This window comes from Lissotriton vulgaris, chromosome 8 (assembly GCF_964263255.1).
Source record: "Lissotriton vulgaris chromosome 8, aLisVul1.2, whole genome shotgun sequence".
Taxonomy (NCBI): domain Eukaryota; kingdom Metazoa; phylum Chordata; class Amphibia; order Caudata; family Salamandridae; genus Lissotriton; species Lissotriton vulgaris.
Genome location: NC_141696.1, coordinates 154,428,949 through 154,444,708, shown reverse-complemented (window position 1 = coordinate 154,444,708; position 15,760 = coordinate 154,428,949). Strand labels below are relative to the sequence as shown.

The window sequence follows — 15,760 nt, the reverse complement described above, 5'->3', positions numbered from 1 at the left end:
GCGTGGGTTCAAATCCCACTTCTGACAATTGTGTGTTTACTCTCCTTTTTTCTTGAGAGAGAAAAAATCTGATCATTTCCTTCACATGGGCTTATATGGTTGTCTACTTGGAAAAGTGCAGTGAGTTTTTTTCTTGCTCTAGCCACTCATGACCTAAGATGTGTGCTTTTTTTGGTTCACAATATCTTTCCCTCTCTGTAGATGATCAAGCAACATGTGGTCAGGATGGCCGAGTGGTCTAAGGCGCCGCGTTAAGGCTGCAGTCTCTCCTGGAGACGTGGGTTCGAATCCCACTTCTGACAAAACTTTAAGTCCATTTTGTCTCTGAGTTCTTTTAGAGTCTCAGCTAAAAATTGGCAGTGCATATAATATCTGAATAAGTAACAAACTTCAGTTTCAACTGCAAATTAATTTGCCCAATTCTGTCTTCAAGCTCGTATAATATTCTTCTAGCACTCGTGCTGTTTTATGTGTTTTTTGGGGGGTGCTTAAAAAGTCCCTTTTATTAATGAAATGGGTTACATTCAGTCTTGTGATATTTTTGGTTTCCAATAGTAGATTGTTAATTTTATGTAACCTCATTTTCTAATGCTCCATTCAAGAGATGTTTCCACTATGAAATGCAGAGCAAGGGGAAAGAGCACAAGTGATAGAGCGAGTGAGTGAGAAGGGGTGTTGAGGATGGAGAGAATGAAACAAAGACAGAGTGAGTGAACGGCAGGTAGGCCTAGAAGAGGAGACTAGAAGTGAAGGCGACATACTTTTCCCTGCTTTTGACCTCCCACCCATCCCAAACCGACCACAAACGTACCATCTGTGCAACGTTGGTATGCAGGAATTCACGCCTCAGCCAGTGAGGGTGAGTCCAAGGCCAGGGGCTAGAGAGCAAAAGACTGCATGTGCTCAGACGTTCCCTGCTAGGGACAGTTGATCTGAAACAAGGTCTGCTCTCTTGTATCCAGCAAGGATCTAGAAATCCTGCATGAATCTGCAAGGCACAATGACAGCATACATTTGCAAATTATGCCCCACCTTCTGCCTTCCTACTTCCTGTGCAGTAGTTGTTTGTGTAGAGAGAGAGGTCGCATGCAAGGTAATTTTGTGAGTAGGATACAGGACCCTAAATAGCTGGTGAGAGGTATGAGGTATTCTAAAAGCATAAAAATTGTACACCTGTGAAATGAAATGCTTTCACATGTGATCTTCTGTGTTTATTGTCCTGTGCATAAAGTTGCACCTTGTGTTTGAAGGTTTAAATTATTTCAGGCTTGCATGGAGGCAGAAATTTCTGAGTGACTTTTATACATTTCTTAAGACTCTGCACTGTCAGGATGGCCGAGTGGTCTAAGGCACTATGTTTAGGCCGCAGTCTCCTCTGGAGGTGTGGGTTCGAATCCCACTTCTGACATGACTTTTGGAGATGTAATCTCCTTTTTCAGGTTAACATCTGATGGAAGTTGCATCTGTTGGTCTTCACCTGGGATGTGATTCCGTCCTCATCTAGTCAAGAGAGCTGGGGTTTCTCATATATTTCGGTTGTATAAAGTCTTGCTGACAAAGTGCAGTCCTTACTATATGAGCATAGGACCCATGTAAGAGCTCATCTGGAAGAGTCATGCTCTTGTATGCCCTGGCCAGACAGGCAATGCAAATATGGAAGAATGCCTAGCATCTGGTAGACAGTTGGACTCCAGCACACTTACGGCAATTTCCTCAGGGCTGTGATCAGGGGCTGCTTAGATTTGCGTATTCCACCCTATGTTGTGACATTGAAATTCCTTGTTGAATTTGCTTTAGCTAGCCAAGAGGTGGCTGTTGACTCAATTTCAAAGCAGCTTTGGGCCGTTAAAGTGGCTGGTTAATAGCACTTTCTCTTTGTACGCCTTAAAGGTCTAAAGAGTTCTTCATAGGTACTGCTCTCTATGGATTGTTCAAAGATCTGTTGGAAGTACTTATAATAGGATAAATAAATTGAGGGCATGCCTTTTCGGTACCCCACTTGCATGGCTGTCTGGCCTGTGGAAGGTTCCACAAATGCAAGTCAGGATGGCCGAGTGGTCTAAGGCGCTGCGTTCAGGTCGCAGTCTCTTCTGGAGGCGTGGGTTCAAATCCCACTTCTGACAATTGTGTGTTTACTCTACTTTTTTCTTGAGAGAGAAAAAAATAGATCATTTCCCTCACATGGGCTTATATGGTTGTCTACTTGGAAAAGTGCAGTGAGTTTTTTTCTTGCTCTAGCCACTCATGACCTAAGATGTGTGCTTTTCTTGGTTCACAATATCTTTCCCTCTCTGTAGATGATCAAGCAACATGTGGTCAGGATGGCCGAGTATTCTAAGGCGCTGCGTTAAGGCCGCAGTCTCTCCTGGAGGCGTGGGTTCGAATCCCACTTCTGACAAAACTTTAAGTCCATTTTGTCTCTGAGTTCTTTTAGAATCTCAGCTGAAAATATGCAGTGCATAAAATATCTGAATAAGTAACAAACTTCAGTTTCAACTGCAAATTAATTTGCCCAATTCTGTCTTCAAGCTCGTGTAATATTCTTCTAGCACTCGTGGTGTTTTATGTGTTTTTTGGGGGGTGCTTAAAAAGTCCCTTTTATTAATGAAATGGGTTACATTCAGACTTGTGATATTTTTGGTTTCCAATAAGTAGATTGTTAATTTTATGTAACCTCATTTTCTAATGCTCCATTCAAGAGATGTTTCCACTATGAAATGCAGAGCAAGGGGAAAGATCACAAGTGATAGAGCGAGTGAGTGAGAAGGGGTGTTGAGGAAGGAGAGAATGAAACAAAGACAGAGTGAGTGAACGGCAGGTAGGCCTAGAAGAGGAGACTAGAAGTGAAGGCGACATACTTTTCCCTGCTTTTGACCTCCCACCCATCCCAAACCGACCACAAACGTACCATCTATGCAACGTTGGTATGCAGAAATTCACGCCTCAGCCAGTGAGGGTGAGTCCCAGGCCAGGGGCTAGAGAGCAAAAGACTGCATGTGCTCAGACGTTCCCTGCTAGGGACAGTTGATCTGAAACAAGGTCTGCTCTCTTGTATCCAGCAAGGATCTAGAAATCCTGCATGAATCTGCAAGGCACAATGACAGCATACATTTGCATAATATGCCCCACCTTCTGCCTTCCTACTTCCTGTGCAGTAGTTGCTTGTGTAGAGAGAGAGGTCGCAGGCAAGGTAATTTTGTGAGTAGGATACAGGACCCTAAATAGCTGGTGAGAGGTATGAGGTATTCTAAAAGCATAAAAATTGTACACCTGTGAAATGAAATACTTTCACATGTGATCTTCTGTGTTTATTATCCTGTGCATAAAGTTGCACCTTGTGTTTGAAGGTTTAAATTATTTCAGGCTTGCATGGAGGCAGAAATTTCTGAGTGACTTTTATACATTTCTTAAGACTCTGCACTGTCAGGATGGCCGAGTGGTCTAAGGAGCTGTTTTTAGGCCGCAGTCTCCTCTGGAGTCGTGGGTTCGAATCCCACTTCTGACATGACTTTTGGAGATGTAATCTCCTTTTTCAGGTTAACATCTGATGGAAGTTGCATCTGTTGGTCTTCACCTGGGATGTGATTCCGTCATCATCTAGTCAAGTGAGCTGGGGTTTCTCATATATTTCGGTTGTATAAAGTCTTGCTGACAAAGTGCAGTCCTTACTATATGAGCATAGTACCCATGTAAGAGATCATCTGGAAGAGTCACACTCTTGTATGCCCTGGCCAGACAGGCCATGCAAATATGGAAGAATGCCTAGCATCTGGTAGACAGTTGGACTCCAGCACACTTACGGCAATTTCCTCAGGGCTGTGATCAGGGGCTGCTTAGATTTGCGTATTCCACCCTATGTTGTGACATTGAAATTCCTTGTTGAATTTGCTTTAGCTATCCAAGAGGTGGCTGTTGACTCAATTTCAAAGCAGCTTTGGGCCGTTCAAGTGGCTGGTTAATAGCACTTTCTCTTTGTACGCCTTAAAGGTCTAAAGAGTTCTTCATAGGTACTGCTCTCTATGGATTGTTCAAAGATCTGTTGGAAGTACTTATAATAGGATAAATAAATTGAGGGCATGCTTTTTCGGTACCCCACTTGCATGGCTGTCTGGCCTGTGGAAGGTTCTATAAATGCAAGTCAGGATTGCCGAGTGGTCTAAGGCGCTGCGTTCAGGTCGCAGTCTCTTCTGGAGGCGTGGGTTCAAATCCCACTTCTGACAATTGTGTGTTTACTCTCCTTTTTTCTTGAGAGAGAAAAAATCTGATCATTTCCTTCACATGGGCTTATATGGTTGTCTACTTGGAAAAGTGCAGTGAGTTTTTTTCTTGCTCTAGCCACTCATGACCTAAGATGTGGGCTTTTTTTGGTTCACAATATCTTTCCCTCTCTGTAGATGATCAAGCAACATGTGGTCAGGATGGCCGAGTGGTCTAAGGCGCTGCGTTAAGGCCGCGGTCTCTCCTGGAGACGTGGGTTCGAATCCCACTTCTGACAAAACTTTAAGTCCATTTTGTCTCTGAGTTCTTTTAGAGTCTCAGCTAAAAATTGGCAGTGCATATAATATCTGAATAAGTAACAAACTTCAGTTTCAACTGCAAATTAATTTGCCCAATTCTGTCTTCAAGCTCGTATAATATTCTTCTAGCACTCGTGCTGTTTTATGTGTTTTTTGGGGGGTGCTTAAAAAGTCCCTTTTATTAATGAAATGGGTTACATTCAGTCTTGTGATATTTTTGGTTTCCAATAAGTAGATTGTTAATTTTATGTAACCTCATTTTCTAATGCTCGATTCAAGAGATGTTTCCACTATGAAATGCAGAGCAAGGGGAAAGAGCACAAGTGATAGAGCGAGTGAGTGAGAAGGGGTGTTGAGGATGGAGAGAATGAAACAAAGACAGAGTGAGTGAACGGCAGGTAGGCCTAGAAGAGGAGACTAGAAGTGAAGGCGACATACTTTTCCCTGCTTTTGACCTCCCACCCATCCCAAACCGACCACAAACGTACCATCTGTGCAACGTTGGTATGCAGAAATTCACGCCTCAGCCAGTGAGGGTGAGTCCAAGGCCAGGGGCTAGAGAGCAAAAGACTGCATGTGCTCAGACGTTCCCTGCTAGGGACAGTTGATCTGAAACAAGGTCTGCTCTCTTGTATCCAGCAAGGATCTAGAAATCCTGCATGAATCTGCAAGGCACAATGACAGCATACATTTGCATAATATGCCCCACCTTCTGCCTTCCTACTTCCTGTGCAGTAGTTGTTTGTTTAGAGAGAGAGGTCACAGGCAAGGTAATTTTGTGAGTAGGATACAGGACCCTAAATAGCTGGTGAGAGGTATGAGGTATTCTAAAAGCATAAAAATTGTACACCTGTGAAATGAAATGCTTTCACATGTGATCTTCTGTGTTTATTGTCCTGTGCATAAAGTTGCACCTTGTGTTTGAAGGTTTAAATTATTTCAGGCTTGCATGGAGGCAGAAATTTCTGAGTGACTTTTATACATTTCTTAAGACTCTGCACTGTCAGGATGGCCAAGTGGTCTAAGGCGCTGTGTTTAGGCCACAGTCTCCTCTGGAGGCGTGGGTTCGAATCCCACTTCTGACATGACTTTTGGAGATGTAATCTCCTTTTTCAGGTTAACATCTGATGGAAGTTGCATCTGTTGGTCTTCACCTGGGATGTGATTCCGTCCTCATCTAGTCAAGAGAGCTGGGGTTTCTCATATATTTCGGTTGTATAAAGTCTTGCTGACAAAGTGCAGTCCTTACTATATGAGCATAGGACCCATGTAAGAGCTCATCTGGAAGAGTCATGCTCTTGTATGCCCTGGCCAGACAGGCAATGCAAATATGGAAGAATGCCTAGCATCTGGTAGACAGTTGGACTCCAGCACACTTACGGCAATTTCCTCAGGGCTGTGATCAGGGGCTGCTTAGATTTGCGTATTCCACCCTATGTTGTGACATTGAAATTCCTTGTTGAATTTGCTTTAGCTAGCCAAGAGGTGGCTGTTGACTCAATTTCAAAGCAGCTTTGGGCCGTTCAAGTGGCTGGTTAATAGCACTTTCTCTTTGTACGCCTTAAAGGTCTAAAGAGTTCTTCATAGGTACTGCTCTCTATGGATTGTTCAAAGATCTGTTGGAAGTACTTATAATAGGATAAATAAATTGAGGGCATGCCTTTTCGGTACCCCACTTGCATGGCTGTCTGGCCTGTGGAAGGTTCCACAAATGCAAGTCAGGATGGCCGAGTGGTCTAAGGCGCTGCGTTCAGGTCGCAGTCTCTTCTGGAGGCGTGGGTTCAAATCCCACTTCTGACAATTGTGTGTTTACTCTACTTTTTTCTTGAGAGAGAAAAAAATAGATCATTTCCCTCCCATGGGCTTATATGGTTGTCTACTTGGAAAAGTGCAGTGAGTTTTTTTCTTGCTCTAGCCACTCATGACCTAAGATGTGTGCTTTTCTTGGTTCACAATATCTTTCCCTCTCTGTAGATGATCAAGCAACATGTGGTCAGGATGGCCGAGTGGTCTAAGGCGCTGAGTTAAGGCCGCAGTCTCTCCTGGAGGCGTGGGTTCAAATCCCACTTCTGACAAAACTTTAAGTCCATTTTGTCTCTGAGTTCTTTTAGAATCTCAGCTAAAAATTGGCAGTGCATAAAATATCTGAATAAGTAACAAACTTCAGTTTCAACTGCAAATTAATTTGCCCAATTCTGTCTTCAAGCTCGTGTAATATTCTTCTAGCACTCGTGGTGTTTTATGTGTTTTTTGGGGGGTGCTTAAAAAGTCCCTTTTATTAATGAAATGGGTTACATTCAGTCTTGTGATATTTTTGGTTTCCAATAAGTAGATTGTTAATTTTATGTAACCTCATTTTCTAATGCTCGATTCAAGAGATGTTTCCACTATGAAATGCAGAGCAAGGGGAAAGAGCACAAGTGATAGAGCGAGTGAGTGAGAAGGGGTGTTGAGGATGGAGAGAATGAAACAAAGACAGAGTGAGTGAACGGCAGGTAGGCCTAGAAGAGGAGACTAGAAGTGAAGGCGACATACTTTTCCCTGCTTTTGACCTCCCACCCATCCCAAACCGACCACAAACGTACCATCTGTGCAACGTTGGTATGCAGAAATTCACGCCTCAGCCAGTGAGGGTGAGTCCAAGGCCAGGGGCTAGAGAGCAAAAGACTGCATGTGCTCAGACGTTCCCTGCTAGGGACAGTTGATCTGAAACAAGGTCTGCTCTCTTGTATCCAGCAAGGATCTAGAAATCCTGCATGAATCTGCAAGGCACAATGACAGCATACATTTGCATAATATGCCCCACCTTCTGCCTTCCTACTTCCTGTGCAGTAGTTGTTTGTTTAGAGAGAGAGGTCACAGGCAAGGTAATTTTGTGAGTAGGATACAGGACCCTAAATAGCTGGTGAGAGGTATGAGGTATTCTAAAAGCATAAAAATTGTACACCTGTGAAATGAAATGCTTTCACATGTGATCTTCTGTGTTTATTGTCCTGTGCATAAAGTTGCACCTTGTGTTTGAAGGTTTAAATTATTTCAGGCTTGCATGGAGGCAGAAATTTCTGAGTGACTTTTATACATTTCTTAAGACTCTTCACTGTCAGGATGGCCGAGTGGTCTAAGGTGCTGTGTTTAGGCCGCAGTCTCCTCTGGAGGCGTGGGTTCAAATCTCACTTCTGACGTGACTTTTTGAGATATAATCTCCTTTTTCAGGTTGACATCTGATGGAAGTTGCATCTGTTGGTCTTCACCTGGGATGTGATTCCGTCCTCATCTAGTCAAGAGAGCTGGGGTTTCTCATATATTTCGGTTGTATAAATTCTTGCTGACAAAGTGCAGTCCTTACTATATGAGCATAGGACCCATGTAAGAGCTCATCTGGAAGAGTCATGCTCTTGTATGCCCTGGCCAGACAGGCCATGCAAATATGGAAGAATGCCTAGCATCTGGTAGACAGTTGGACTCCAGCACACTTACGGCAATTTCCTCAGGGCTGTGATCAGGGGCTGCTTAGATTTGCGTATTCCACCCTATGTTGTGACATTGAAATTCCTTGTTGAATTTGCTTTAGCTAGCCAAGAGGTGGCTGTTGACTCAATTTCAAAGCAGCTTTGGGCCTTTCAAGTGGCTGGTTAATAGCACTTTCTCTTTGTACGCCTTAAAGGTCTAAAGAGTTCTTCATAGGTACTGCTCTCTATGGATTGTTCAAAGATCTGTTGGAAGTACTTATAATAGGATAAATAAATTGAGGGCATGCCTTTTCGGTACCCCACTTGCATGGCTGTCTGGCCTGTGGAAGGTTCCACAATTGCAAGTCAGGATGGCCCAGTGGTCTAAGGTGCTGCGTTCAGGTCGCAGTCTCTTCTGGAGGCGTGGGTTCAAATCCCACTTCTGACAATTGTGTGTTTACTCTGCTTTTTTCTTGGGAGAGAAAAAATCAGATCATTTCCCTCACATGGGCTTATATGGTTGTCTACTTGGAAAAGTGCAGTGAGTTTTTTTCTTGCTCTAGCCACTCATGACCTAAGATCTGTGCTTTTTTTGGTTCACAATATCTTTCCTCTCTGTAGATGATCAAGCAACGTGTGGTCAGGATGGCGGAGTGGTCTAAGGCGCTGCGTTAAGTCCGCAGTCTCTCCTGGAGGCGTGGGTTCGAATCCCACTTCTGACAAACCTTTAAGTCCATTTTGTAACTGAGTTCTTTTAGAATCTCAGCTAAAAATTGGCAGTGCATATAATATCTGAATAAGTAACAACTTCAGTTTCAACTGCAAATTAATTTGCCCAATTCTGTCTTCAAGCTCGTATAATATTCTTCTAGCACTCGTGGTGTTTTATGTGTTTTTTGGGGGGTGCTTAAAAAGTCCCTTTTATTAATGAAATGGGTTACATTCAGACTTGTGATATTTTTGGTTTCCAATAAGTAGATTGTTAATTTTATGTAATCTCATTTTCTAATGCTCCATTCAAGAGATGTTTCCACTGTGAAATGCAGAGCAAGGGGAAAGAGCACAAGTGATAGAGCGAGTGAGTGAGAAGGGGTGTTGAGGAAGGAGAGAATGAAACAAAGACAGAGTGAGTGAACGGCAGGTAGGCCTAGAAGAGGAGACTAGAAGTGAAGGCGACATACTTTTCCCTGCTTTTGACCTCCCACCCATCCCAAACCGACCACATACGTACCATCTATGCAACGTTGGTATGCAGAAATTCACGCCTCAGCCAGTGAGGGTAAGTCCCAGGCCAGGGGCTAGAGAGCAAAAGACTGCATGTGCTCAGACGTTCCCTGCTAGGGACAGTTGATCTGAAACAAGGTCTGCTCTCTTGTATCCAGCAAGGATCTAGAAATCCTGCATGAATCTGCAAGGCACAATGACAGCATACATTTGCATAATATGCCCCACCTTCTGCCTTCCTACTTCCTGTGCAGTAGTTGTTTGTGTAGAGAGAGAGGTCGCATGCAAGGTAATTTTGTGAGTAGGATACAGGACCCTAAATAGCTGGTGAGAGGTATGAGGTATTCTAAAAGCATAAAAATTGTACACCTGTGAAATGAAATGCTTTCACATGTGATCTTCTGTGTTTATTGTCCTGTGCATAAAGTTGCACCTTGTGTTTGAAGGTTTAAATTATTTCAGGCTTGCATGGAGGCAGAAATTTCTGAGTGACTTTTATACATTTCTTAAGACTCTGCACTGTCAGGATGGCCAAGTGGTCTAAGGCGCTGTGTTTAGGCCACAGTCTCCTCTGGAGGCGTGGGTTCGAATCCCACTTCTGACATGACTTTTGGAGATGTAATCTCCTTTTTCAGGTTAACATCTGATGGAAGTTGCATCTGTTGGTCTTCACCTGGGATGTGATTCCGTCCTCATCTAGTCAAGAGAGCTGGGGTTTCTCATATATTTCGGTTGTATAAAGTCTTGCTGACAAAGTGCAGTCCTTACTATATGAGCATAGGACCCATGTAAGAGCTCATCTGGAAGAGTCATGCTCTTGTATGCCCTGGCCAGACAGGCAATGCAAATATGGAAGAATGCCTAGCATCTGGTAGACAGTTGGACTCCAGCACACTTACGGCAATTTCCTCAGGGCTGTGATCAGGGGCTGCTTAGATTTGCGTATTCCACCCTATGTTGTGACATTGAAATTCCTTGTTGAATTTGCTTTAGCTAGCCAAGAGGTGGCTGTTGACTCAATTTCAAAGCAGCTTTGGGCCGTTCAAGTGGCTGGTTAATAGCACTTTCTCTTTGTACGCCTTAAAGGTCTAAAGAGTTCTTCATAGGTACTGCTCTCTATGGATTGTTCAAAGATCTGTTGGAAGTACTTATAATAGGATAAATAAATTGAGGGCATGCCTTTTCGGTACCCCACTTGCATGGCTGTCTGGCCTGTGGAAGGTTCCACAAATGCAAGTCAGGATGGCCGAGTGGTCTAAGGCGCTGCGTTCAGGTCGCAGTCTCTTCTGGAGGCGTGGGTTCAAATCCCACTTCTGACAATTGTGTGTTTACTCTACTTTTTTCTTGAGAGAGAAAAAAATAGATCATTTCCCTCCCATGGGCTTATATGGTTGTCTACTTGGAAAAGTGCAGTGAGTTTTTTTCTTGCTCTAGCCACTCATGACCTAAGATGTGTGCTTTTTTTGGTTTACAATATCTTTCCCTCTCTGTAGATGATCAAGCAACACGTGGTCAGGATGGCCGAGTGGTCTAAGGCGCTGCGTTAAGGCCGCAGTCTCTCCTGGAGGCGTGGGTTCAAATCCCACTTCTGACAAAACTTTAAGTCCATTTTGTCTCTGAGTTCTTTTAGAATCTCAGCTAAAAATTGGCAGTGCATATAATATCTGGATAAGTAACAAACTTCAGTTTCAACTGCAAATTAATTTGCCCAATTCTGTCTTCAAGCTCGTATAATATTCTTCTAGCACTCGTGGTGTTTTATGTGTTTTTTGGGGGTTGCTCAAAAAGTCCCTTTTATTAATGAAATGGGTTACATTCAGTCTTGTGATATTTTTGGTTTCCAATAAGTAGATTGTTAATTTTATGTAACCTCATTTTCTAATGCTCCATTCAAGAGATGTTTCCACTATGAAATGCAGAGCAAGGGGAAAGAGCACAAGTGATAGAGCGAGTGAGTGAGAAGGGGTGTTGAGGATGGAGAGAATGAAACAAAGACAGAGTGAGCGAACGGCAGCTAGGCCTAGAAGAGGAGACTAGAAGTGAAGGCGACATACTTTTACCTGCTTTTGACCTCCCACCCATCCCAAACCGACCACAAACGTACCATCTATGCAACGTTGGTATGCAGAAATTCACGCCTCAGCCAGTGAGGGTGAGTCCCAGGCCAGGGGCTAGAGAGCAAAAGACTGCATGTGCTCAGACGTTCCCTGCTAGGGACAGTTGATCTGAAACAAGGTCTGCACTCTTGTATCCAGCAAGGATCTAGAAATACTGCATGAATCTGCAAGGCACAATGACAGCACACATTTGCATAATATGCCCCACCTTCTGCCTTCCTACTTCCTGTGCAGTAGTTGTTTGTGTAGAGAGAGAGGTCGCAGGCAAGGTAATTTTGTGAGTCGGATACAGGACCCTAAAAAGCTGGTGAGAGGTATGAGGTATTCTAAAAGCATAAAAATTGTACACCTGTGAAATGAAATGCTTTCACATGTGATCTTCTGTGTTTATTGTCCTGTGCATAAAGTTGCCCCTTGTGTTTGAAGGTTTAAATTATTTCAGGCTTGCATGGAGGCAGAAATTTCTGAGTGACTTTTATACATTTTTTAAGACTCTGCTCTGTCAGGATGGCCGAGTGGTCTAAGGCGCTGTGTTTAGGCCGCAGTCTCCTCTGGAGGCGTGGGTTCGAATCCCACTTCTGACATGACTTTTGGAGATGTAATCTCCTTTTTCAGGTTAACATCTGATGGAAGTTGCATCTGTTGGTCTTCACCTGGGATGTGATTCCGTCCTCATCTAGTCAAGAGAGCTGGGGTTTCTCATATATTTCGGTTGCATAAAGTCTTGCTGACAAAGTGCAGTCCTTACTATATGAGCATAGGACCCATGTAAGAGCTCATCTGGAAGAGTCATGCTCTTGTATGCCCTGGCCAGACAGGCCATGCAAATATGGAAGAATGCCTAGCATCTGGTAGACAGTTGGACTCCAGCACACTTACGGCAATTTCCTCAGGGCTGTGATCAGGGGCTGCTTAGATTTGCGTATTCCACCCTATGTTGTGACATTGAAATTCCTTGTTGAATTTGCTTTAGCTAGCCAAGAGGTGGCTGTTGACTCAATTTCAAAGCAGCTTTGGGCCGTTCAAGTGGCTGGTTAATAGCACTTTCTCTTTGTACGCCTTAAAGGCATAAAGAGTTCTTCATAGGTACTGCTCTCTATGGATTGTTCAAAGATCTGTTGGAAGTACTTATAATAGGATAAATAAATTGAGGGCATGCCTTTTCGGTACCCCACTTGCATGGCTGTCTGGCCTGTGGAAGGTTTTACAAATGCAAGTCAGGATGGCCGAGTGGTCTAAGGCGCTGTGTTCAGGTCGCAGTCTCTTTGGAGGCGTGGGTTCAAATCCCACTTCTGACAATTGTGTGTTTACTCTACTTTTTTCTTGAGAGAGAAAAAATCAGATCATTTCCCTCACAATGGCTTATATGGTTGTCTACTTGGAAAAGTGCAGTGAGTTTTTTTCTTGCTCTCGCCACTCATGACCTAAGATGTGTGCTTTTTTTGGTTCACAATATCTTTCCCTCTCTGTAGATGATCAAGCAACATGTGGTCAGGATGGCCGAGTGGTCTAAAGCACTGCGTTAAGGCCGCAGTCTCTCCTGGACGTGTGGGTTCGAATCCCACGTCTGACAAAACTTTAAGTCCATTTTGTCTCTGAGTTCTTTTAGAATCTCAGCTAAAAATTGGCAGTGCATATAATATCTGAATAAGTAACAAACTTCAGTTTCAACTGCAAATTAATTTGCCCAATTCTGTCTTCAAGCTCGTATAATATTCTTCTAGCACTCGTGGTGTTTTATGTGTTTTTTGGGGGGTGCTTAAAAAGTCCCTTTTATTAATGAAATGGGTTACATTCAGTCTTGTGATATTTTTGGTTTCCAATAAGTAGATTGTTAATTTTATGTAACATCATTTTCTAATGCTCCATTCAAGAGATGTTTCCACTATGAAATGCAGAGCAAGGGGAAAGAGAACAAGTGATAGAGCGAGTGAGTGAGAAGGGGTGTTGAGGATGGAGAGAATGAAACAAAGACAGAGTGAGCGAACGGCAGGTAGGCCTAGAAGAGGAGACTAGAAGTGAAGGCGACATACTTTTCCCTGCTTTTGACCTCCCACCCATCCCAAACCGACCACAAACGTACCATCTATGCAACGTTGGTATGCAGAAATTCACCCCTCAGCCAGTGAGGGTGAGTCCCAGGCCAGGGGCTAGAGAGCAAAAGACTGCATGTGCTCAGACGTTCCCTGCTAGGGACAGTTGATCTGAAACAAGGTCTGCTCTCTTGTATCCAGCAAGGATCTAGAAATCCTGCATGAATCTGCAAGGCACAATGACAGCATACATTTGCATAATATGCCCCACCTTCTGCCTTCCTACTTCCTGTGCATTAGTTGTTTGTGTAGAGAGAGAGGTCGCAGGCAAGGTAATTTTGTGAGTAGGATACAGGACCCTAAATAGCTGGTGAGAGGTATGAGGTATTCTGAAAGCATACAAATTGTACACCTGTGAAATGAAATGCTTTCACATGTGATCTTCTGTGTTTATTGTCCTGTGCATAAAGTTGCAACTTGTGTTTGAAGGTTTAAATTATTTCAGGCTTGCATGGAGGCAGAAATTTCTGAGTGACTTTTATACATTTCTTAAGACTCTTCGCTGTCAGGATGGCCGAGTGGTCTAAGGCGCTGTGTTTAGGCCGCAGTCTCCTCTGGAGGTGTGGGTTCGAATCTCACTTCTGACATGACTTTTTGAGATATAATCTCCTTTTTCAGGTTAACATCTGATGGAAGTTGCATCTGTTGGTCTTCACCTGGGATGTGATTCCGTCCTCATCTAGTCAAGAGAGCTGGGGTTTCTCATATATTTCGGTTGTATAAAGTCTTGCTGACAAAGTGCAGTCCTTACTATATGAGCATAGGACCCATGTAAGAGCTCATCTGGAAGAGTCATGCTCTTGTATGCCCTGGCCAGACAGGCCATGCAAATATGGAAGAATGCCTAGCATCTGGTAGACAGTTGGACTCCAGCACACTTACGGCAATTTCCTCAGGGCTGTGATCAGGGGCTGCTTAGATTTGCGTATTCCACCCTATGTTGTGACATTGAAATTCCTTGTTGAATTTGCTTTAGCTAGCCAAGAGGTGGCTGTTGACTCAATTTCAAAGCAGCTTTGGGCCGTTCAAGTGGCTGGTTAATAGCACTTTCTCTTTGTACGCCTTAAAGGTCTAAAGAGTTCTTCATAGGTACTGCTCTCTATGGATTGTTCAAAGATCTGTTGGAAGTACTTATAATAGGATAAATAAATTGAGGGCATGCCTTTTCGGTACCCCACTTGCATGGCTGTCTGGCCTGTGGAAGGTTCTACAAATGCAAACCAGGATGGCCGAGTGGTCTAAGGCGCTGCGTTCAGGTCGCAGTCTCTTCTGGAGGCGTTGGTTCAAATCCCACTTCTGACAATTGTGTGTTTACTCTACTTTTTTCTTGAGAGAGAAAAAATCAGATCATTTCCCTCACATGGGCTTATATGGTTGTCTACTTGGAAAAGTGCAGTGAGTTTTTTTCTTGCTCTAGCCACTCATGACCTAAGATGTGTGCTTTTTTTGGTTCACAATATCTTTCCCTCTCTGTAGATGATCAAGCAACATGTGGTCAGGATGGCCGAGTGGTCTAAGGTGCTGCATTAAGGCCGCAGTCTCTCCTGGAGGCGTGGGTTCGAATCCCACTTCTGACAAAACTTTAAGTCCATTTTGTCTCTGAGTTCTTTTAGAATCTCAGCTAAAAATTGGCAGTGCATAAAATATCTGAATAAGTAACAAACTTCAGTTTCAACTGCAAATTAATTTGCCCAATTCTGTCTTCAAGCTCGTATAATATTCTTCTAGCACTCGTGGTGTTTTATGTGTTTTTTGGGGGGTGCTTAAAAAGTCCCTTTTATTAATGAAATGGGTTACATTCAGTCTTGTGATATTTTTGGTTTTCAATAAGTAGATTGTTAATTTTATGTAACCTCATTTTCTAATGCTCCATTCAAGAGATGTTTCCACTATGAAATGCAGAGCAAGGGGAAAGAGCACAAGTGATAGAGCGAGTGAGTGAGAAGGGGTGTTGAGGAAGGAGAGAATGAAACAAAGACAGAGTGAGTGAACGGCAGGTAGGCCTAGAAGAGGAGACTAGAAGTGAAGGCGACATACTTTTCCCTGCTTTTGACCTCCCACCCATCCCAAACCGACCACAAACGTACCATCTATGCAACGTTGGTATGCAGAAATTCATGCCTCAGCCAGTGAGGGTGAGTCCCAGGCCAGGGACTAGAGAGCAAAAGACTGCATGTGCTCAGACGTTCCCTGCTAGGGACAGTTGATCTGAAACAAGGTCTGCTCTCTTGTATCCAGCAAGGATCTATAAATCCTGCATGAATCTGCAAGGCACAATGACAGCATACATTTGCATAATATGCCCCACCTTCTGCCTTCCTACTTCCTGTGCAGTAGTTGCTTGTGTAGAGAGAGAGGTC

The 15,760-nt window shown here is 43.5% G+C and overlaps 10 non-coding genes across 10 annotated transcripts; all 10 read left to right on the top strand.

Annotated features, from left to right (window-relative positions):
- Positions 1-2,040: 2,040 nt before the first annotated feature.
- On the top strand, positions 2,041-2,123 carry TRNAL-CAG (transfer RNA leucine (anticodon CAG)). The gene has a single exon. It is a non-coding gene; the product is annotated as a tRNA-Leu (tRNA).
- Positions 2,124-4,412: 2,289 nt separating this feature from the next.
- On the top strand, positions 4,413-4,495 carry TRNAL-AAG (transfer RNA leucine (anticodon AAG)). Its single transcript has one exon. It is a non-coding gene; the product is annotated as a tRNA-Leu (tRNA).
- Positions 4,496-5,519: 1,024 nt separating this feature from the next.
- Positions 5,520-5,602, top strand: TRNAL-UAG (transfer RNA leucine (anticodon UAG)). Its single transcript has one exon. It is a non-coding gene; the product is annotated as a tRNA-Leu (tRNA).
- Positions 5,603-6,234: 632 nt separating this feature from the next.
- Positions 6,235-6,317, top strand: TRNAL-CAG (transfer RNA leucine (anticodon CAG)). The gene has a single exon. It is a non-coding gene; the product is annotated as a tRNA-Leu (tRNA).
- Positions 6,318-8,331: 2,014 nt separating this feature from the next.
- Positions 8,332-8,414, top strand: TRNAL-CAG (transfer RNA leucine (anticodon CAG)). The gene has a single exon. It is a non-coding gene; the product is annotated as a tRNA-Leu (tRNA).
- A 1,297-nt stretch (positions 8,415-9,711) lies between these two features.
- On the top strand, positions 9,712-9,794 carry TRNAL-UAG (transfer RNA leucine (anticodon UAG)). Its single transcript has one exon. It is a non-coding gene; the product is annotated as a tRNA-Leu (tRNA).
- Positions 9,795-10,426: 632 nt separating this feature from the next.
- On the top strand, positions 10,427-10,509 carry TRNAL-CAG (transfer RNA leucine (anticodon CAG)). Its single transcript has one exon. It is a non-coding gene; the product is annotated as a tRNA-Leu (tRNA).
- Positions 10,510-10,701: 192 nt separating this feature from the next.
- TRNAL-AAG (transfer RNA leucine (anticodon AAG)) lies at positions 10,702-10,784 on the top strand. Its single transcript has one exon. It is a non-coding gene; the product is annotated as a tRNA-Leu (tRNA).
- A 1,024-nt stretch (positions 10,785-11,808) lies between these two features.
- On the top strand, positions 11,809-11,891 carry TRNAL-UAG (transfer RNA leucine (anticodon UAG)). Its single transcript has one exon. It is a non-coding gene; the product is annotated as a tRNA-Leu (tRNA).
- Positions 11,892-12,523: 632 nt separating this feature from the next.
- TRNAL-CAG (transfer RNA leucine (anticodon CAG)) lies at positions 12,524-12,605 on the top strand. Its single transcript has one exon. It is a non-coding gene; the product is annotated as a tRNA-Leu (tRNA).
- The last annotated feature ends 3,155 nt before the right edge of the window (positions 12,606-15,760 follow it).